The sequence below is a fragment of the Triticum aestivum genome, chromosome 7A (assembly GCF_018294505.1).
Source record: "Triticum aestivum cultivar Chinese Spring chromosome 7A, IWGSC CS RefSeq v2.1, whole genome shotgun sequence".
Taxonomy (NCBI): Eukaryota; Viridiplantae; Streptophyta; class Magnoliopsida; order Poales; family Poaceae; genus Triticum; species Triticum aestivum.
In genome coordinates this window covers 522571206-522591415 of record NC_057812.1, presented here as the reverse complement: position 1 = coordinate 522591415, position 20210 = coordinate 522571206, and the positions used below count along the sequence as shown (strand labels likewise).

The 20210-nt window shown below is 43.4% G+C and overlaps 1 pseudogene; it reads left to right on the top strand.

Annotated features, from left to right (window-relative positions):
- Positions 1-4829: 4829 nt before the first annotated feature.
- On the top strand, positions 4830-6584 carry LOC123151647 (berberine bridge enzyme-like Cyn d 4; annotated as a pseudogene).
- The last annotated feature ends 13626 nt before the right edge of the window (positions 6585-20210 follow it).

Below are 20210 nucleotides of genomic sequence, written 5' to 3'. Positions count from 1 at the left end.
TCCGGTGCCTCGTTGTTGATAGCGTAGTCGCATGTGTTATGCGTGTGCCGGATATCTCAAGATCAGATTTGAAAGAGGGCTACCTCACTATTTTGTACCGTTTGGCCGATGTACTTCTTCGGTTGTTGCTTTATATATAAAGTGGCGAAAGCCTGTTTCGAGAGAGAGAGAGGTAGTGGGCAGCATGAAAGAAAAATGAAAACTTTTGATGTATAATTGATATGCATAGGTATTGACTAGCACAAATGCCTGTGCGTTGCAACGAAAGGAAAAAATTAATGTGTAATTAAATTTGGTGAGAAACAGCTTTTGAACGGTGTTCGTTAAAGAAGGTACTACTCGCTTTAAAGGAAAAAAGGAGGGAGTATCTAAATCTAAATAAGTACATATAATGTGTTCAAAAGTGCCCTTAGCCCAATCCGTATTTAATCTCTCTATGCACTATTTTTCCTTCCATTAAAATCTAGGAGATTTCATCTCTCATCTTTCCTTGGAATTCAGATTTAACTCCCTCTCACAATGTCCAATTGATCATGACATGCAATTCTTGCTTTTAATATTTTAATTATGCATCTCATAAATCCCATAGCCCCTAATTAGACCAGTACCGGGGCATTCAGAGTTAATTCCTTCTTGTGCGTCATATGCATGCTTACAAAAATTAGGTAGTGCACTATAGCTATTTAAAAATAGAGCATTGCTAATGTTGTACACCTACCAACATTGGCGCTGCAGATGGGTGCAATAACAGCTGGATCGGAAGAGCCACTGGGCTTAAGAGTAGAAGCAGCTCCGCCTTGTGCTTCCCTTATAAACTAAATCAATTTTTTTTTACTTTAAATGCGTTCAAATTCAGGTGGAGAGTTCTCCCCCGGTGTCTGTCAAGAAAAAAAAACTTTCCAAGGTTTTTTTTTTGAGCATCAGTACAGACACAAGCGGTCATATACACGCGCATATACTCACCCTTATGAACGCACACACGCACACGCCTCATGCACCCCATCCAGCGAAAATAGGGTAAGCGGGGTTTTCCCGCTCTTTTTACCGATAATTATTTTATTTCTACATTTACTTTTCTATTTTATTAAAAAATGCGGTTCATTTTCTTTGTCAATTTTTATTTTATTTTCCCCATTTCCTTTTACTTTTTCCTTTTATTAGTACATTATGCAAATTTTGTTTGAAATGGACAAATGGTTCTTTCTTATATGTGATAATCTTATAGACATGAATATGTGTTTGTAATATACATCTGTATTTTCTCTGAAATACCTAATCATTTTTTTGGTACTCATGAATATTTGCTTTGGAACGCACTAATGTTTTAGTAAATATTGGTATCCGAGTTTTGCGATTTCTACTGGAACATTTTGCCCTAGTACCTTGATCATTTTTCCTGAGATACATGAATAGTGAACAGACAAACAAGTGAATTTTTTTGTTGACCTATGAAAGTTCTTATGATTAAAACAAAATATAAGAAAACTCTTAATTCCTTAATATAGAAGATTCATATTTTTGAATGAAATAACATGTTTTAATGGGCCACACCTGCAGCTTGTTTCATTTTCTTCTGGGGGTGGTAAGCTCTGTCTCCCAGTGAATCATATTCCCAACGCGGGACGGGGGATAGAGACAAAACACGCACCCCCGCCCGCGGTAATGGACTCGCTTGTTCGTTTGTTCTACGTTTTTTGCTCCCCCCACCCCCACCAGTTTTGGGAAGTACCATGAACTGTTTTCTTTCATTTGGTTTTCTTCGTTTTTTCATTTCCCCCCTTTTCCTATTTGTTTTCATTTTGTGAAATATTTTTTAATTCGTGAACCGTTTTCAGATTCGTGAATATTTTTGAAATCCAAGAGCTTTCTACAAGTTCAAGAATTTTTTAAACATCCGGGAGCATTTTTAAATTTTAGAATAAATTTTCAAGTTAATGAACCTTTTTTGAAATTTGGATCATTTTTCAATTCAGGAATTATTTTCAAATATCCAGGAATACTTTTCAAATTTATGATTTTTTCGAAATTTCTGAACATTTTCTGAAATCTGGGAATATCCTTCAAGTTTGTTAACATTTTTGAAAGCTCAAATCATTTGTGGAATTTAATGAACATTTTTTGAAATTAATGATTTTATTTTTGAAATGTGCGAACATTTTTATATTTTCTAAACATTTATTGGATTTTTCATATTTCTTTTATATTCATGAATATTCTTTGAAATTTAGAACATTTTATAAAATATAGGAACATCTTTTCAAATTCATGAACATATTTTGATATTTGGAAGTTTTTTTTTGATATCCAGGGACTATTTTCAAATTATGTGAACATTTTTCAAAATCATAAGCATCTTTCATACTGATAACTATTTTTTGGAATTTGCATTTTTTTAATTCCAGATCATTCTTTGAATTTTTATATTTTTTTGGAATCCATAAAGAATATTTTTTGAAATTTGAATTTTTTTCAAATGTGTGAACTTTTTTGGAATTTCTATTTTTTAGAATTCAGAAAAGTTAATTCCGTGAAGATTTTTCCAAATTCATAATTTTTTGATTTTTTTAAACATTTTTGGAATTCTGAATATTTGGATTTATAAACGTTTTTCAATGTTAAAGATAAAATAATATGAAAAGAAACAAAAAAAGCGGTGTGGCCCGCCCTGCGCATGGGCCGGCCCAAAAAGGCACGGGACAAGTGGGTGCGCAATTGCACGCAGTCCGCCATGTACCGCGGGAAGTAGGAGCTCTCCTTCGCCCGTTGATAGCAAATTTGTACGAAATGAGTTAGGCTTATTCAGTGGTTCAAATTTCGAGCTCGATTTCATGCGTCTATGCGCCTAGCTTGGGATGCAGTTGGACCCCGGTATCTTTGAGTTTTGGAATCTACAGCGGGAAATAATATTCTATAACCAACCTTCGGGTCATGTTGATCAGCCTGCTTGGGCAGAGTCGTATAGCCCCTAAGGCCTAAACGCCTAAAACAACTCCGAAAATATAAATGAGTGCAACAGGTGAACATACGTGATCATTCTATATTACTTATTGCACTGTATGGTAAAAGTTGTGCCTATGCATCAAGTCATATTGCTTAGAGCACTCCTAATGGTTGTATTTTAGTATGGCTCCACAGGTAAAAATCTAATGTGACACCCTATTTAATGAGAATATATATAGCGACTATATCTTAATTTAGATATAGATCTTAGCATCGAGTACAAAATATCTCACAAGTTTTCACTCACAAAAGGCATTAAATAAGAATTGTTTTAGATACTCCCACCGTCGAGGCGCATTAGGAGCATAATGCACAAGGAAGTAGTACACCACTAATATATATGTGGCTGGTATATCTAAACATATACTCCCTCTCTACCAAAATACTCTATATAAGACATTGTTGCAGTTAAACTAAACTGCAAGAACATCTTTAATTTTAGTACGCACGGAGTATTTTATGTTATTAGATATAAAAAGATATAGTGCATTAAGACTGCCCTCATATATTTCACTTTCACAAGCTACTAAACTATTACTCCATCCGTTTTTATTTACTCCGCACATTAGTTTTTGTCAAAGTCAAGCTTTATAAACTTTGACAAAGTTAATACATCAAAATATTAGCATATACAATAATAAATCAATACCATGAGATTCATTATTGAATGTACTTTCACATCATACAGATTTATTATGATAGATATTTATATTCTTTTCTATAAACTTGATCAAACTATACGAATTTGACTTCATCAACTCTAATATGCAGACTAAATAAAACAGAAAGAGTATTTTTTAATCAAAAGCAACCAAATTTAGATATACTCCCTCTGTCCCAGAATATAAGAACATTACTAGCCATAGTGGGTATGTTACTAGTCTGTATTACTACCTCTATAGTGGGGGAGTAACAAATGTGTTGGGTCATACAACACTTCATTTACCACATGGGACATGTGGTTAGCAAACTCAAAAATTCATATACAACACTTCATTTATTAGCGTATAAACTCATCTTGTCTTGATATGTGTGATGTTGAGTGTAACTAAGGCTAGTCATAGTGGGAGTAACTTAGGTATTAACATAGCGCACCTCGAGAATTTTTTACTTATGTGGCAAGTAGTTAATGAGAAGTAGTAACATAGCGCTTTTCAAGACAACATGAGTCTATAAGCTATTAAATGAGGTCACATATGACACTAGTACTATGTTATTTTGCACTATGAAGGTAGTAATTTAGACGAGTGTCATGCATATGGCACTAGTCTAAATTACTCCCCACTATGACCAGCCTAACTATGTTACTCAATTCATCTCTCTCCTCATAAAATCATTGTCATATAAACAAATTTGCTGAGTTAAAACTTATGTAGCTGCTGAATTTACTCATGTGGGTAGTCTTACTACTCCGGCACTTTCGAGTGAGCGTGATTTCCAGTAACTTTTCAAGAAACAAATGCATCCCCTAAACTGAGGCTGTAGTAATTAAACTTTTCAACGCTCCCGCAAGAACCGCTGCTGCAGTTTCGCGCCTGAAACAACGCAATCCCGACGGTTGTGTTCTTGGACCAAACGCGCGGCGGTGCTCGAATTCGCGATGCGCGATCGCCACATCGCGCACACTGGCCAGCACTCAGCTAAACGTTCCTCATCTCAAAAAAGAAAAAAAAGGCTAAACATTCCAAGTTTAGGTGAGCTTGCTCAGTCCCCAATGGATCCGGGCTTGCAGGGTGCGGACTGAGAGGGCAGGGACGAGTGTTGCGCGCCCGCTGCCTCCTATATAAGCCACTCCCTGTCCTCTCGCTGATGTACAGTACACACCCAAGACATCCCAAGCTCGATCGGCTACAATGGCCAACTCGAGGGCCTTCGCTCTGGCGTTCCTCCTCTGCGCCTTGTCCTGCCACGCCGCCGCCTCCTACGCGCCGGTGCCGGCCAAGGACGACTTCTTCGGATGCCTCGTGAAGGAGATACCGGCGCGCCTCCTCTACGCCAAGAGCTCGCCTGCCTTCCCCACCGTCCTGGCGCAGACCATCCGGAACTCGCGGTGGTCGTCGCCGCAGAACGTGAAGCCGCTCTACATCATCACCCCCACCAACGCCTCCCACATCCAGTCCGCGGTGGTGTGCGGCCGCCGGCACAGCATCCGCCTCCGCGTGCGGAGCGGCGGCCACGACTACGAGGGCCTGTCGTACCGGTCCGAGAAACCCGAGAGGTTCGCCGTCGTCGACCTCAACAAGATGCGGACAGTGTCGGTCGACGGCTACGCCCGCACGGCGTGGGTCGACTCCGGCGCGCAGCTCGGCGAGCTCTACTACGCCATCGCCAAGAACAGCCTCGTGCTCGCGTTCCCGGCCGGCGTCTGCCCGACCATCGGCGTCGGCGGTAACTTCGCAGGCGGCGGCTTCGGCATGCTGCTGCGCAAGTACGGCATCGCCGCCGAGAACGTCATCGACGTCAAGGTGGTCGACGCCAGCGGCAAGCTGCTTGACAAGAGCTCCATGAGCGCGGACCACTTCCGGGCCGTCAGGGGCGGCGGCGGAGAGAGCTTCGGCATCGTCGTGTCGTGGCAGGTGAAGCTCCTGCCGGTGCCTCCTACCGTGACCGTGTTCAAGATCCCCAAGACAGTGAATCAAGGCGCCATAGACCTCATCGACAAGTGGCAACTGGTCGCGCCGGCCCTTCCCGCCGACCTCATGATCCGCGTCCTCGCTATGGGGGACACCGCGACGTTCGAGGCCATGTACCTGGGCACCTGCAAAACCCTGACGCCGCTGATGAGCAGCAAATTCCCCGAGCTTGGCATGAACTCCTCGCACTGCAACGAGATGCCCTGGATCAAGACCATCCCCTTCATCCACCTTGGCCACCCTGGTCGACCTCCTCAACCGGAACAACAGCTTCAAACCCTTCGCCGAATACAAGTCGGACTACGTCTACCAGCCCGTCCCCAAGCCCGTGTGGGCGCAGATCCTATACGGCTGGCTCGTGAAGCCCGGCGCGGGGATGATGGTCATGGACCCCTACGGTGCCACCATCAGCGCCACCCCCGAAGCGGCGACGCCGTTCCCTCACCGCAAGGGCGTCCTCTTCAACATCCAGTACGTTAGCTACTGGTTCGCCGAAGCAGGCGGCGCGGCGGCGCTGCAGTGGAGCAAGGACATGTACAAGTTCATGGAGCCTTACGTGAGCAAGAACCCCAGGCAGGCATACGCCAACTACAGGGACATCGACCTCGGCAGGAACGAGGTGGTGAACGACATCTCAACCTACAGCAGTGGCAAGATCTGGGGTGAGAAATACTTCAAGGGTAACTTTCAAAGGCTCGCCATTACCAAGGGCAAGGTGGATCCCCAGGACTACTTCAGGAACGAGCAGAGCATCCCGCCGCTGGTGGGGAAGTACTGATTGAGGCTCTTGCATGGACATTTGTAGTGCGTGGTTGGCGTTTCAAATACCCAATCAGTAGAATAAGGATCGCGCATATGCTAATTAGTTGGAAGAGTTGCCTACCTTTAGGTGTTGGTTCTAATGGCGAAAATTAGCAAAGAATATAGGTGAAAGACATTTGTTTTTGAGTCTGTCTAGGGCACATCTAGATTCGCTAGCGAGCTTTGCTACATCTACAGGCCATTTCGCACGGAAAGAAAGTTACGGACTGACATGGCCCAGTTAAAATCAAAAGGTGGGGTCAGCTAAAATCAAGGTGGGATGAATTTGTGATGGCGAGGAGGACACATCTCCCTGTAAAATCAGTCCGTGGCACTCTTTCCGTAAGTGTAGAATTTTCGTTCGCTAGCTATTGCACATCTAAGTGACTCAATCAAATTAGGAAAAAAGAAAGAAAAAGATAAAAAAATGCTTGCACAAATCTTAGCATAAAATCAATGACATATGACCTAGATGTGCAATACTTAGAGCACATCTAGATATGCTTTAGCAAAACTGTTTGTTTTTTGACAATCAACGTGGGGGATGGATTGGGGGGGGGGGGGGGGGGGGGCTGGCTCCCCCACCTGAATAATGTATTACTCAAAGGCTGCTGACGCAGCGGGTTACAGAATTACAAGGGCATGAGAGATCGTGCAGAGAGGTAGGAACGCCACGAGAAAGCGTCCTCCATGTCACTCACAAACAGAGATCGGTGTGACCAAAGGTCTAGGGCTGAGATGATGAGTTTAAGGGTTATTACAGAATGTTGGTCGATGGACCTAAACAACATATCATTGTGAGCAGCCCAGATCTTCCAAAGCGTGGTAAGTAGCACCAAAGGGCACGACTTTGTGGGCAGGTAGGTCCGAAGATCGGCATCCTAAAGCTCAGATACATCACTTGTCGATGGAGAGTAATGCCCACCCGCTGCCAGACTCGAGCATCTAGAGGGAATAAGATGAACAACAATGTTGATGGCACCGAGGGGAGAGATTGTTGGTGATGATGTACTTGTGAGCCAGGTTGGCCCTAGTGTTGAGCCCAATTTAAAGAATAACCAGGCAAACACTTTTAGCTTCCTTGGTACGTGAGCCTTTCAAAATGAGAGGAGCGATTAGGACAAGTTCGGGCCTGCTCATGAGTACGTCGTATGCTTGCTTGGTGGAGAAGTTATGGCCCCCAACAAGGAACCCTTCGGTCTTCAGACGTAGTCGGCAAGAAATCCTGCAAAACAGCCAAAAGTGAAACAAGTTCTTGCTCGGCAACAAGTATAAGACAATTTCTGAGGTTAGAATCCAAACCGAAACGCATAATATTGGCCACTCGAACTAGTTGTACCAGAGAGTGGGAGAAGATGTGTGGGTAAGTGGTGGCGAGTGGTGAAGAAGTCAACCAAGTGTCGAGCCAAAAGTAAGTGTTTGAGGCAAAGTTTGTAAGAACAAAAGTAATATTTTGCAGGGTTGGCATTTGGTGTGAGATGGTTCTACATAGAAAGGTGGTGTGGGAACAGGGAGACAGGAGGGCGTTAGGGTGTTGCAGACTTAGCCAGTCTAGCTAGGGAGAAAGAAGTAGATAGGGTTTTAACATCAAACTTCATGAGTAGACAGTTATTTTGAACATGCTAGTTTTTCATACCTAAACCACCAAATTTTTTGGACAAGCAAACATTGTTCCAAGCGATTAGGCACTGAGCTCCAGATCAAATTCCTCTCCAACCCAAAAGAAGGCTCTATGCAGGGCATCAATAATTTTTAAAAGCTTTTTGGGAATTTGAAACATAGACATATAGTAAGTGAGTAACGAGTCAAGGTACAACCGAGATGAGGATAAGTCGATCACCCTTATTAAGTACTTTTGCACGCCACCTAGATAAAAATTTCTTACATCGCTGAACTATGGGCAGTAATGAAGGTGTTGGAAGGAGGTTATAGTGGTGAGAGAGGTAGGCCTAGGTAGGTTTGCGGGAAGGAAGCGATAACAACCCATGGTGTTGGAGATGGCAGTAGCCACATATGGGTCAGTATGGAGAGTGGCCAACGTAATTTTTTGATAAGTTAATTGTATGGCTCATGGCAAGAGAAAAAATGTTTAGAATGACTTTGAGGGAGGATGTGGCTGCAATTGTCATTGGCATAATGTAGCATGGTGGGAGGGAGATGAGAGAAGATGGGGTGGTGAAGGTTTAGAAGATCTTGAGATTGTAGGATGAGCTGTTGAAGATGATCATTGATTATTAAGAAAAGGTAGGGAGATAATGAGTCACTCTGTCTAAGGCCATTCCGGCAGGTAATCCAGTTTTTAGGTGTGCCTTTCAGGAGGATCATTGTTTTCCTAGTACACAAAATGTTAGAGACTCGGCCACGGAAGGTAGCACAGAAGCCTCTAGCTTTGAGAATTTTGTCAAGCGCAACCCAAGAGACAAAATCAAAGGCTTTACGAAAGTCTAGCTTAAAGACCATAGTTGGTTTTTGCTGGAGTGGCAAGTGCTAATAGGTCAGCCGCGAATATGAAGTTTTCAACGATGTTTTGCCCTGAAATGATGCTTGCTTGGTCCCATGAACCAACTAAGTGTTGGGATCTATGGTAGGGTGTGTCGACTACAAATTAAAAATTCCTACCCACAAAACATCCATGAACATGCTGACAGAGATGGATCACAGATCGTTACCACTAGACGCGCAGTGCCATGCAGCGGAAGTAGAGTTGGGGCAGCGCATTTGCGGGGTTCGTCTCCTCCTCGTACAATCTCCCTCGAAAAGCCGGTCATCGGATCCCACGTACTGGTTCATCGGACCGGCACAAGTGCACCGCCTCTAACGATATCTGTGTGTGCAGGAGAAACACCGTGCGATGAACTGCTAGGTCCATGTTGGAGAACGCATTAATTTTAAATTTTTTCCTATGCACACGCAATATCTATCATGGTGATGCATAGCAACGAGAGGGGAAGAGTGTTGTCCACGTACCCTCGTAGACCGTAAGCGAAAGCGTTATGACAATGCGGTTGATGTAGTCGTACGTCTTCATGATCCGACCGATCCTAGTACCGAAAGTACGTCACCTCCGCGATCTGCACATGTTCGGCTCAGTGACGTCCCACGAACTCTCGATCCAGCTGAGTGTCGAGGGAGAGCTTTGTCAGCATGACAACGTGATCACGGTGATGATGAAGCTACCGGCGCAGGGCTTCGCCTAAGCACTACGACGATATGACCGAGGTGGATTATGGTGGAGGGGGCACCACACATGGCTAAGAGATCAATGATCAACTTGTGTGTTCTAGGGTTCCCCCTTCCCCGTATATAAAGGAGCAAGGGGGGAGGCTGGCAGGCCCTTGGGGCGCGCCAGGAGAGGATGAGTCCTCCTCCTAGTAGGATTAGGACTCCCCTTTTCCTAGTCCTACTAGGAGGGGGAAAGGAAGGAGGAGAGGGAGAAGGAAAGGGGGGCGCCGCCCCCTTCCCTAGTCCAATTCGGACTAGAAGGGGAGGGGCGCGTGGCCTGCCCTGGCTGGCCCTCTCTCTCTCTCCACTAAGGCCATGTGTCCCATTAGTTCCCCCCCCCGGGGGGGGGGGGGTTAACCCTCCGACACTCCGATTTTCTCCGAAATCACCCGGAACACTTCCGGTGTCCGAATATAGCCATCCAATATATTGATCATTATGTATCGACCATTTCGAGACTCCTCATCATGTTCGTGATCATACCCGGGACTCCGAACTACCTTCGGTACATCAGAACACATAAACTCATAATACCGATCGTCACCGAACGTTAAGTGTGCGGACCCTACGGGTTCGAGAACTATGTAGACATGACCGAGACACATCTCTGGTCAATAACCAATAGCAGAACCTGGATGCTCATATTGGTTCCTACATATTCTATGAAGATCTTCATCGGTCAAACTGCACAACAACATACGTTGTTCCCTTTGTCATCGGTATGTTACTTGCCCGAGATTCGATCATCGGTATATCAATACCTTGTTCAATCTCATTACCGGCAAGTCTCTTTACTCGTTCCATAATGCATCATCCTGTAACTAACTCATTAGTCACATTGCTTGCAAGGCTTATAGTGATGTGCATTACCGAGAGGGCCCAGAGATACCTCTCCAATACTCGGAGTGACAAATCCTAATCTCGATCTATGCCAACTGAACAAACACCATCGGAGACACCTGTAGAGCATCTTTATAGTCACCCTGTTACGTTGTGACGTTTGATAGCACACTAAGTGTTCCTCCGGTATTCGGGAGTTGCATGATCTCATAGTCATAGGAACATGTATAAGTTATGGAGAAAGCAATAGCAACAAACTAAATGATCATCGTGCTAAGCTAACGGATGGGTCAAGTCAATCACATCATTCTCTAATGATGTGATCCCATTAATCAAATGACAACTCATGTCTATGGTTAGGAAATATAACCATCATTGATTCAACGAGCTAGTCAAGTAGAGGCATACTAGTGACATTATGTTTGTCTATGTATTCACACATGTACTAAGTTTCTGGTTAATAAAATTCTAGCATGAATAATAAACATTTATCATGATATAAGGAAATATAAATAACAACTTTATTATTGCCTCTAGGGCATATTTCCTTCAGTCTCCCACTTGCACTAGAGTCAATAATCCAGATTACATTGTAATGATTCTAACACCCATGGAGTCTTGGTGCCGATCATGTTTTGCTCATGAGAGAGGCTTAGTCAACGGGTCTAGAACATTCAGATCCATATGTATCTTGCGAATCTCTATGTCTCCCTACTTGACTTGATCGTGGATGGAATTGAAGCGTCTCTTGATGTGCTTGGTTCTCTTGTGAAATCTGGATTTCTTTGCCAAGGCAATTGCACCAGTGTTGCCACAAAAGATTTTCATTGGACCCGATGCACTAGGTATGCCACCTAGATCGGATATGAACTCCTTCATCCAGACTCCTTCATTTGCTGCTTCCGAAGCAGCTATGTACTCTGCTTCACACGTAGATCCCGCCACAACGCTCTGTTTGGAACTACACCAACTGACAACTCCACCATTTAATAAAAACATGTATCCGGTTTGTGACTTAGAGTTATCCAGATCAGTGTCAAAGCTTGCATCGACGTAACCGTTTATGATGAGCTCTTTGTCACCTCCATATACGAGAAACATAACCTTAGTCCTTTTCAGGTATTTCAGGATGTTCTTGACCGCTGTCCAGTGATCCACTCCTGGATTACTTTGTTACCTCCCTGCTAAACTAATAGCAAGGCACACATCAGGCCTGGTACACAGCATTGCATACATGATAGAACCTATGGCTGAAGCATAGGGAATGACTTTCATTTTCTCTCTATCTTCTGTAGTGGTCGAGCATTGAGTCTGACTCAACTTCACACCTTGTAACACAAGCAAGAACCCTTTCTTTGCCTGATCCAGTTTGAACTTCTTCAAAACTTTATCAAGGTATGTGCTTTGTGAAAGTCCAATTAAGCGTCTTGATCTATCTCTATAGAAGTTGATGCCCAATATATAAGCAGCTTCACCGAGGTCTTTCATTGAAAAATTCTTATTCAAGTATACTTTTATGCTATTTAGAAATTCAGTATCATTTCTGATCAACAATAATATCATCTACATATAATATCAGAAATGCTACAAAGCTCCCACTCACTTTCTTGTAAATACATGCTTCTCCAAAAGTCCATATAAAACCATATGCTTTGATCACACTATCAAAGCGTATATTCCAACTCCGAGAGGCTTGCACCAGTCCATAAATGGATCGCCGGAGCTTGCACACTTTGTTAGCACCTTTTGGATCGACAAAACCTTCTGGTTGCATCATATACAACTCTTCGTTAAGATATCCATTAAGGAATGCAGTTTTGACATCCATTTGCCAAATTTCATAATCATAAAATGCGGCAATTACTAACATGATTCAGACGGACTTAAGCATCGCTACTAGTGAGAAGGTCTCATCGTAGTCAACTCCTTGAACTTGTTGAAAACCTTTTGCAACAAGTAGATCTTTGTAGACAGTAACATTACCGTCAGTGTTAGTCTTCTTCTTGAAGATCCATTTATTCTCTATGGACTGCCGATCATTGGGCAAGTCAACCAAAGTCCACACTTTGTTCTCATACATGGACCCCATCTCAGATTTCATGGCCTCAAGCCATTTTGCGGAATCTGGGCTTATCATCGCTTCCTCATAGTTCGTAGGTTCGTCATGGTCAAGTAACCTGACCTCCAGAACAGGATTACCGTACCACTCTGGTGCGGATCTCACTCTGGTTGACCTACGAGGTTCGGTAGTAGCTTGATCAGAAGTTTCATGATCATCATCATTAGCTTCCTCACTTGTGTAGGAATCACTAGAACCGATTTCAGTGATGAACTACTTTCCAATAAGGGAGCAGGTACAATTATCTCATCAAGTTCTACTTTCCTCCCACTCACTTCTTTCGAGAGAAACTGCTTCTCTAGAAAGGATCCATTCTTAGCAACGAATATCTTGCCTTCGGATCTGTGATAGAAGGTGTACCCAACAGTCTCCTTTGGGTATCCTATGAAGACACATTTCTGCAATTTGGGTTCGAGCTTATCAGGTTGAAGCTTCTTCACATAAGCATCGCATCCCCAAACTTTAAGAAATGACAACTTGGGTTTCTTGCCAAACCACAGTTCATAAGCTGTCGTCTCAACAGATTTAGATGGTGCCCTATTTAACGTGAATGCATCCGTCTCTAAAGCATAACCCCAAAACGATAGCGGTAAATCAGTAAGAGATATCATAGATCGCACCATATATAGTAAAGTATGATTACGACGTTCGGACACACCATTACGCTATGGTGTTCCGGGTGGCATGAGTTGCGAAACTATTCCGCATTGTTTCAAGTGAAGACCAAACTCGTAACTCAAATATTCTCCTCCATGATCAGATCGTAGAAACTTTATTTTCTTGTTATGATGATTTTCCACTTCACTCTGAAATTCTTTGAACTTTTCAAATGTTTCAGACTTATGTTTCATTAAGTAGATATACCCATATCTGCTCAAATCATCTGTGAAGGTGAGAAAATAACGATATCCGCCGCGAGCCTCAATGCTCATTGGACCACATACATAGTATGTATGATTTCCAATAACTCTGTTGCTCGCTCCATTGTTCCGGAGAACGGAGTTTTAGTCATCTTGGCCATGAGGCATGGTTCGCAAGTACCAAGTGATTCATAATCAAGTGATTCCAGAAGTCCATTAGAATGTAGTTTCTTCATGCGCTTTACACCAATATGACCCAAACAGTAGTGCCACAAATAAGTTGCACTATCATTATCAACTCTGCATCTTTTGGCTTCAATACTATGAACATGTGTATCACTACTATCAAGACTTAGTAAAAATAGACCACTCATCAAGGGTGCATGACCATAAAAGATATTACTCATATAAATAGAACAACCATTATTCTTTGATTTAAATGAATAACCATCTCGCTTCAAACAAGATCCAGATATAATGTTCATGCTCAATGCTGGCACCAAATAACAATTATTTAGGTCTAAAACTAATCTCGAAGGTAGATGTAGAGGTAGCGTGTCGATGGTGATCACATCGACTTTGGAACCATTTCCCATGGGCATCGTCACCTTGTCCTTAGCCAATCTTCGCTTAATCCGTAGCCCCTGTTTCGAGTTGCAAATATTAGCAACATAACCAGTATCAAATAACCAGGCGCTACTGTGAGCATTAGTAAGGTACACATCAATAACATGTATATCAAATATACCTTTCACTTTGCCATCCTTCTTCTCCGCCAAATACTTGGGGCAGTTCCGCTTGCAGTGACCAGTCCCTTTGCAGTAGAAGCACTCAGTCTCAGGCTTAGGTCCAGACTTGGGTTTCTTCACTTGAGCATCAACTGGCTTGCTGTTCTTCTTGAAGTTCCCCTTCTTCCCTTTACCATTTTTCTTGAAACTGGTGGTCTTGTTGACCATCAACACTTGATGCTCCTTCTTGATTTCTACCTCTGTAGCCTTTAGCATTGCGAAGAGCTCAGGAATCGCCTTATCCATCCCTTGCATATTATAGTTCATCACGAAGCTCTTGTAGCTTGGTGGCAGTGATTGAAGAACTTTGTCAATGACACTATCATCAGGAAGATTAACTCCTAGCTGAGTCAAGTGGTTGTGGTACCCACACATTCTGAGTATATGTTCACTGTCAGAACTATTCTCCTCCATTTTGCAGCTGTAGAACTTATTGGCAACTTCATATCTCTCAATCCGGGCATTTGCTTGAAATATTAACTTCAACTCCTGGAACATCTCATATGCTCCATGACGTTCAAAACATCGTCGAAGTCCCGGTTCTAAGCCGTAAAGCATGGCACACTGAACTTCATTGAAGTCCCGGTTCTAAGCCGTAAAGCATGGCACACTGAACTATCAAGTAGTCATCAGCTTTGCTCTGCCAGGTGTTCACAATATCTGGCGTTGCTCCTGCAGCGGGTTTGTCACCTAACGGTGCTTCCAGGACGTAATTCTTCTGTGCAACAATGAGGATAATCCTCAAGTTACGGACCCAGTCCGTGTAGTTGCTACCATCATCTTTCAACTTAGCTTTCTCTAGGAACGCATTAAAATTCAACGAAACAACAGCACGGGCCATCTATCTACAACAACATAGACATGCAAAATACTATCAGGTACTAAGTTCATGATGAATTAAAGTTCAATTAATCAAATTACTTAAGAACTCCCACTTAGATAGACATCTCTCTAATCATCTAACTGACCACGTGATCCATATCAACTAAACCATGTCCGATCATCACGTGAGATGGAGTAGTTTTCAATGGTGAATATCACTATGTTGATCATATCTACTATATGATTCACGCTCGACCTTTTGGTCTCAGTGTTCCGAGGCCATATATGCATATGCTAGGCTCGTCAAGTTTAACCAAAGTATTATGCGTGTGCAAAACTGGCTTGCACCCATTGTATGTGAACATAGAGCTTATCACACTCGATCATCACGTGGTGTCTCGGCATGATGAACTGTAGCAACGGTGCATACTCAGGGAGAACACTTATACCTTGAAATTTAGTGAGAGATCATCTTATAATGCTACCGCCGAACTAAGAAAAATAAGATGCATTAAGGATAAACATCACATGCAATCAATATAAGTGATATGATATGGCCATCATCATCTTGTGCCTTTGATCTCCATCTCCAAAGCACCATCATGATCACCATTGTCACCAGCTTGACACCTTGATCTCCATCGAAGCATCGTTGTCATCTCGCCGACTATTGCTTCTACGACATCGCTACCGCTTAGTGATAAAGTAAAGCAATTACATGGCGATTGCATTTCATATAATAAAGCGACAACCATATGGCTCCTGCCAGTTGCCGACAACTGTGTTACAAAACATGATCATCTCATACAATAAACTTTAGCACCATGTCTTGACCATTTCACATCACAACATGCCCTGCAAAAACAAGTTAGACGTCCTCTACTTTGTTATTGCAAGTTTTGCGTGGCTGCTACAGGCTGAGCAAGAACCGTTCTTACCTACGCATCAAAAACCACAACGAGGTATAGTGATTGCTTTTTGATCTTCAGAAAGAACCCTGTTCATTGAATCCGATTCAACTAAAATTGGAGAAACTGACACCCACCATCCACCTATGTGTGAAGCACGTCGGTAGAACCAGTCTCGTGTAAGCGTACGCGTAATGTCGGTCTGGGCCATTTCATCCAACAATACTATTGAATCACGAATCAACTAATACGACAAGAAATATGTATATACCCACGCCCACAACTCCTTTGTGTTCTACTCGTGCATATAACATCTACGCATAGACCTGGCTCGGATGCCACTGTTGGGGAACGCAGTAATTTCAAAAAAATTCCTACACACACGCCAGATCTATCATGGTGATGCACAGCAACGAGAGGGGAAGAGTGTTTTCCACGTACCCTCGTAGACCGTAAGCAGAAGCATTATGACAACGCGATTGATGTAGTTGTATGTCTTCACGATCCGATCGATCCTAGTACCGAAAGTATGGCACCTCCGTGATCTGCACACGTTCGGCTCGATGACATCCCACGAACTCTCGATCCAGCTGAGTGTCGAGGGAGAGCTTCGTCAGCACGACGGCGTGTTGACGGTGATGATGAAGCTACCGGTGCAGGGCTTTGCCTAAGCACTACGACGATATGGCCGAGGTGGATTATGGTGGAGGGGGGCACCGCACACGGCTAAGAGATCAATGATTAACTTGTGTGTTCTAGGGTGCCCCCTGCCCCCGTATATAAAGGAGCAAGGGGGAGGCCGGCCGGCCCTTGGGGCGTGCCAGGAGAGGAGAACTCCTCCTCCTAGTAGGAGTAGGACTCCCCTTTTCCTAGTCCTACTAGGAAGGGGAAAGGAAGGAGGAGAGGGAGAAGGAAAGGGGGCCGCCCCCCTCCCTAATCCAATTCGTACTAGAGGGGGAGGGCGCGCGTGGCCTGCCTTGGCCGGCCCTCTCTCTCCACTAAGGCCCATGTGGCCCATTAGTTCCCCGGGGGGGGGGAGGGGGTGGTTTCTGGTAACCCTCCGGCACTCTGGTTTTCTTCGAAATCACCCGAAACACTTCCGATGTCCGAATATAGCTATCCAATATATTGATCTTTATGTCTCGACCATTTCGAGACTCCTCGTCATGTTCGTGATCATATCCGGGACTCCGAACTACCTTTGGTACATCAAAACACATAAACTCATAATATACCGATCGTCACCGAACGTTAAGCATGCGGACCCTACGGGTTCGAGAACTGTGCGGACATGACCAAGACTCATCTCCGGTCAATAACCAATAGCGGAACCTCGATTCTCATATTGGTTCCTACATATTCTATGAAGATCTTCATCGGTCAAACTGCACAACAACATACGTTGTTCCCTTTGTCATCGGTATGTTACTTGCCTGAGATTCGATCATCGGTATCTCAATAACTAGTTCAATCCCGTTACCGGCAAGTCTCTTTACTCGTTCCGTAATGCATCATCCCGTAACTAACTCATTAGTCACATTTCTTGCAAGGCTTATAGTGATGTGCATTACCAAGAGGGCCCAGAGATACCTCTCCGATACTCAGAGTGACAAATCCTAATCTCGATCTATGCCAACTCAACAAACACCATCAGAGACACCTGTAGAGCATCTTTATAGTTACCCAGTTATGTTGTGATGTTTGATAGCACACTAAGTGTTCCTCCGGTATTCGGGAGTTGCATGATCTCATAGTCATAGGAACATGTATAAGTTATGGAGAAAGCAATAGCAACAAACTAAATGATCATCATGCTAAGCTAACGGATGGGTCAAGTTAGTCACATCATTCTCTAATGATGTGATCCCGTTAATCAAATGACAACTCATGTCTATGGTTAGGAAACATAACCATCATTGATTCAACGAGCTAGTCAAGTAGAGGCATACTAGTGACATTCTGTTTGTCTATGTATTCACACATGTACTAAGTTTCCGGTTAATACAATTCTAGCATGAATAATAAACATTTATCATGATATAAGGAAATATAAATAACAACTTTATTATTGCCTCTAGGGCATATTTCCTTCAGTCCGATCACACAGTCGGCGGCGAGTGGATGTGGCTAGTTGCAACACATGCAAAGCCCTAGTTTCAGTGCCGAAGTGATCAACCAAATAAGTGTGCTGCACACCACTATATATAGGCATCCGTCGTGGGCTCAACTCTTGGGCCTCGCATGGATCCTAAAGCCCAAAGTATGTTCGGCCTAGATCCGAGTCTGACTAGGATCACATCTGACTCGTGGAGTTAGATCGGGCCTCATAGGTTCCTTCGCTTAAGTATGCGACCGTGATGATGCACACGTATAGGGGATCAATCATAGTCCTTTCGATAAGTAAGAGTGTCAACCCAACGAGGATCAGAAGGAAATGACAAGTGGTTTTCAGCAAGGTAATCTCTGCAGGCACTGAAATTATAAATAACAAGTAGTTTGATAGCAAAATAATTTGTAACTAGCAAGTAACTGTAACGGTGAATAAGGTGTAGCAAGGTAGCCCAATCCTTTTGTGTCAAAGGACAGGCCAAAACAGTATCTTATAATAAGCAAAGCGTTCTTGAGGATACACGGGAATTTCATCTAGCCACTTTCATCATGTTGGTTTGATTCATGTTCGACTTTGATAATTTGATATGTGGGTGGACCGGTGCTTAGGTGTTGTTCTTACTTGAACAAACCTCCTACTTATGATTAACCCCCTCGCAAGCATCCACAACTACGAGAAAAGTATTAAGATAAAATCTAACCATATCATTAAACTTTTGGATCCAAATCGGTCCCTTACGAAGTAGTGCATAAACTAGGGTTTAAGCTTCTGTCACTCTAGCAACCCATCATCTAATAATTACTCCACAATGCATTCCCTTGGGCCCAAATATGGTAAAGTGCCATGTAGTCGACGTTCACATGACACCACTAAGGGAATCACAACATACATATCATCAAAATATCGAACACATATCCAGTTCACATGATTACTTGCAACAAAAGATTTCTCCCGTGACCTCAAGAACAAAAGTAACTTCTCACAAATGATAATCATGATCATGATCAGAGGGGTATTAAATAACATAATGGATTTTAACATAATCTTCCACCAAATAAACCATATAGTAATCAACTACAAGATGTAATCAACACTACTAGTCACCCACAAGCGCCAATCTAATGTTCCGGTACAAAGATTGAACACAGGAGCTGAACTAGGGTTTGAGAGGGGATGGTGTTGTTGAAGATGTTGATAGATATTGCCCTCCAAAGATGGGAGATTTGTTGGTGATGATGATGACGATGATTTCCCCTTACGGGAGGGAAGTTCCCCTGGCGAAATCGCTCCGCCGGAGGGAAAAAGTGCTCCTGCCCAAGTTCCACCTCAAGACGGCGGCGCTTCGTCCCGAAAGTCCTCTCCTTATTTTTTTTCTAGGTCAAAATGACTTATATACCATAAGAGGCCCCCGTGGAGGTGGGCCGAAGAGGGCACAACCCACCAGGGCGCGCCTGGGGGGCTTGGCGCGCTCAGGTGGGTTGCACCCACCTGGTGGGCCTTCTCCAGTAGTTATTTGCTCCATTATTTTTTATATATTGCAAAATAATTCTCTATAAATTTTCTGCTCATTTGGAGATGTGCAGAATAGGTAACTATGACATAGCTTTTCCAGGTCCAGAAACCAGCTGCCGGCATTCTCCCTCTTTGTGTAAACCTTGCACATTATGAGAGAAAAGGCATTGATACGATCTCCAATGTATCTATAATTTTTGATTGTGCCATGCTGTTATATTATCATTCTTGGATGTTTTACAATCACTTTATAGCAGTTTTATATCATTTTTTGGGACTGACCTATTGACATAGTGCCCAGCGCCAGTTGCTGTTTTCCTCTTGTTTTTTACTTCGCAGAAAATCAATACCAAACGGAGTCCAAACGCTGCGAAACTTTTTGGAGAATTTTTCTGGGCCAAAAGACACAAGATGGGTCAAAGAACTACCATAGGGGTGCCCTAAGGGGGACACTACCATCTGGGGGCTAGGTGCGCCCTGGTGGGTTGTGCCCACCTCGGTGGCCTCCCGCACCACCTCTTTGCTCTATAAATACCCCAATATTCCAAAAACCCTAGGCGAGTCAACGAAACACAATTCCAGCTGCCGCAAGTTC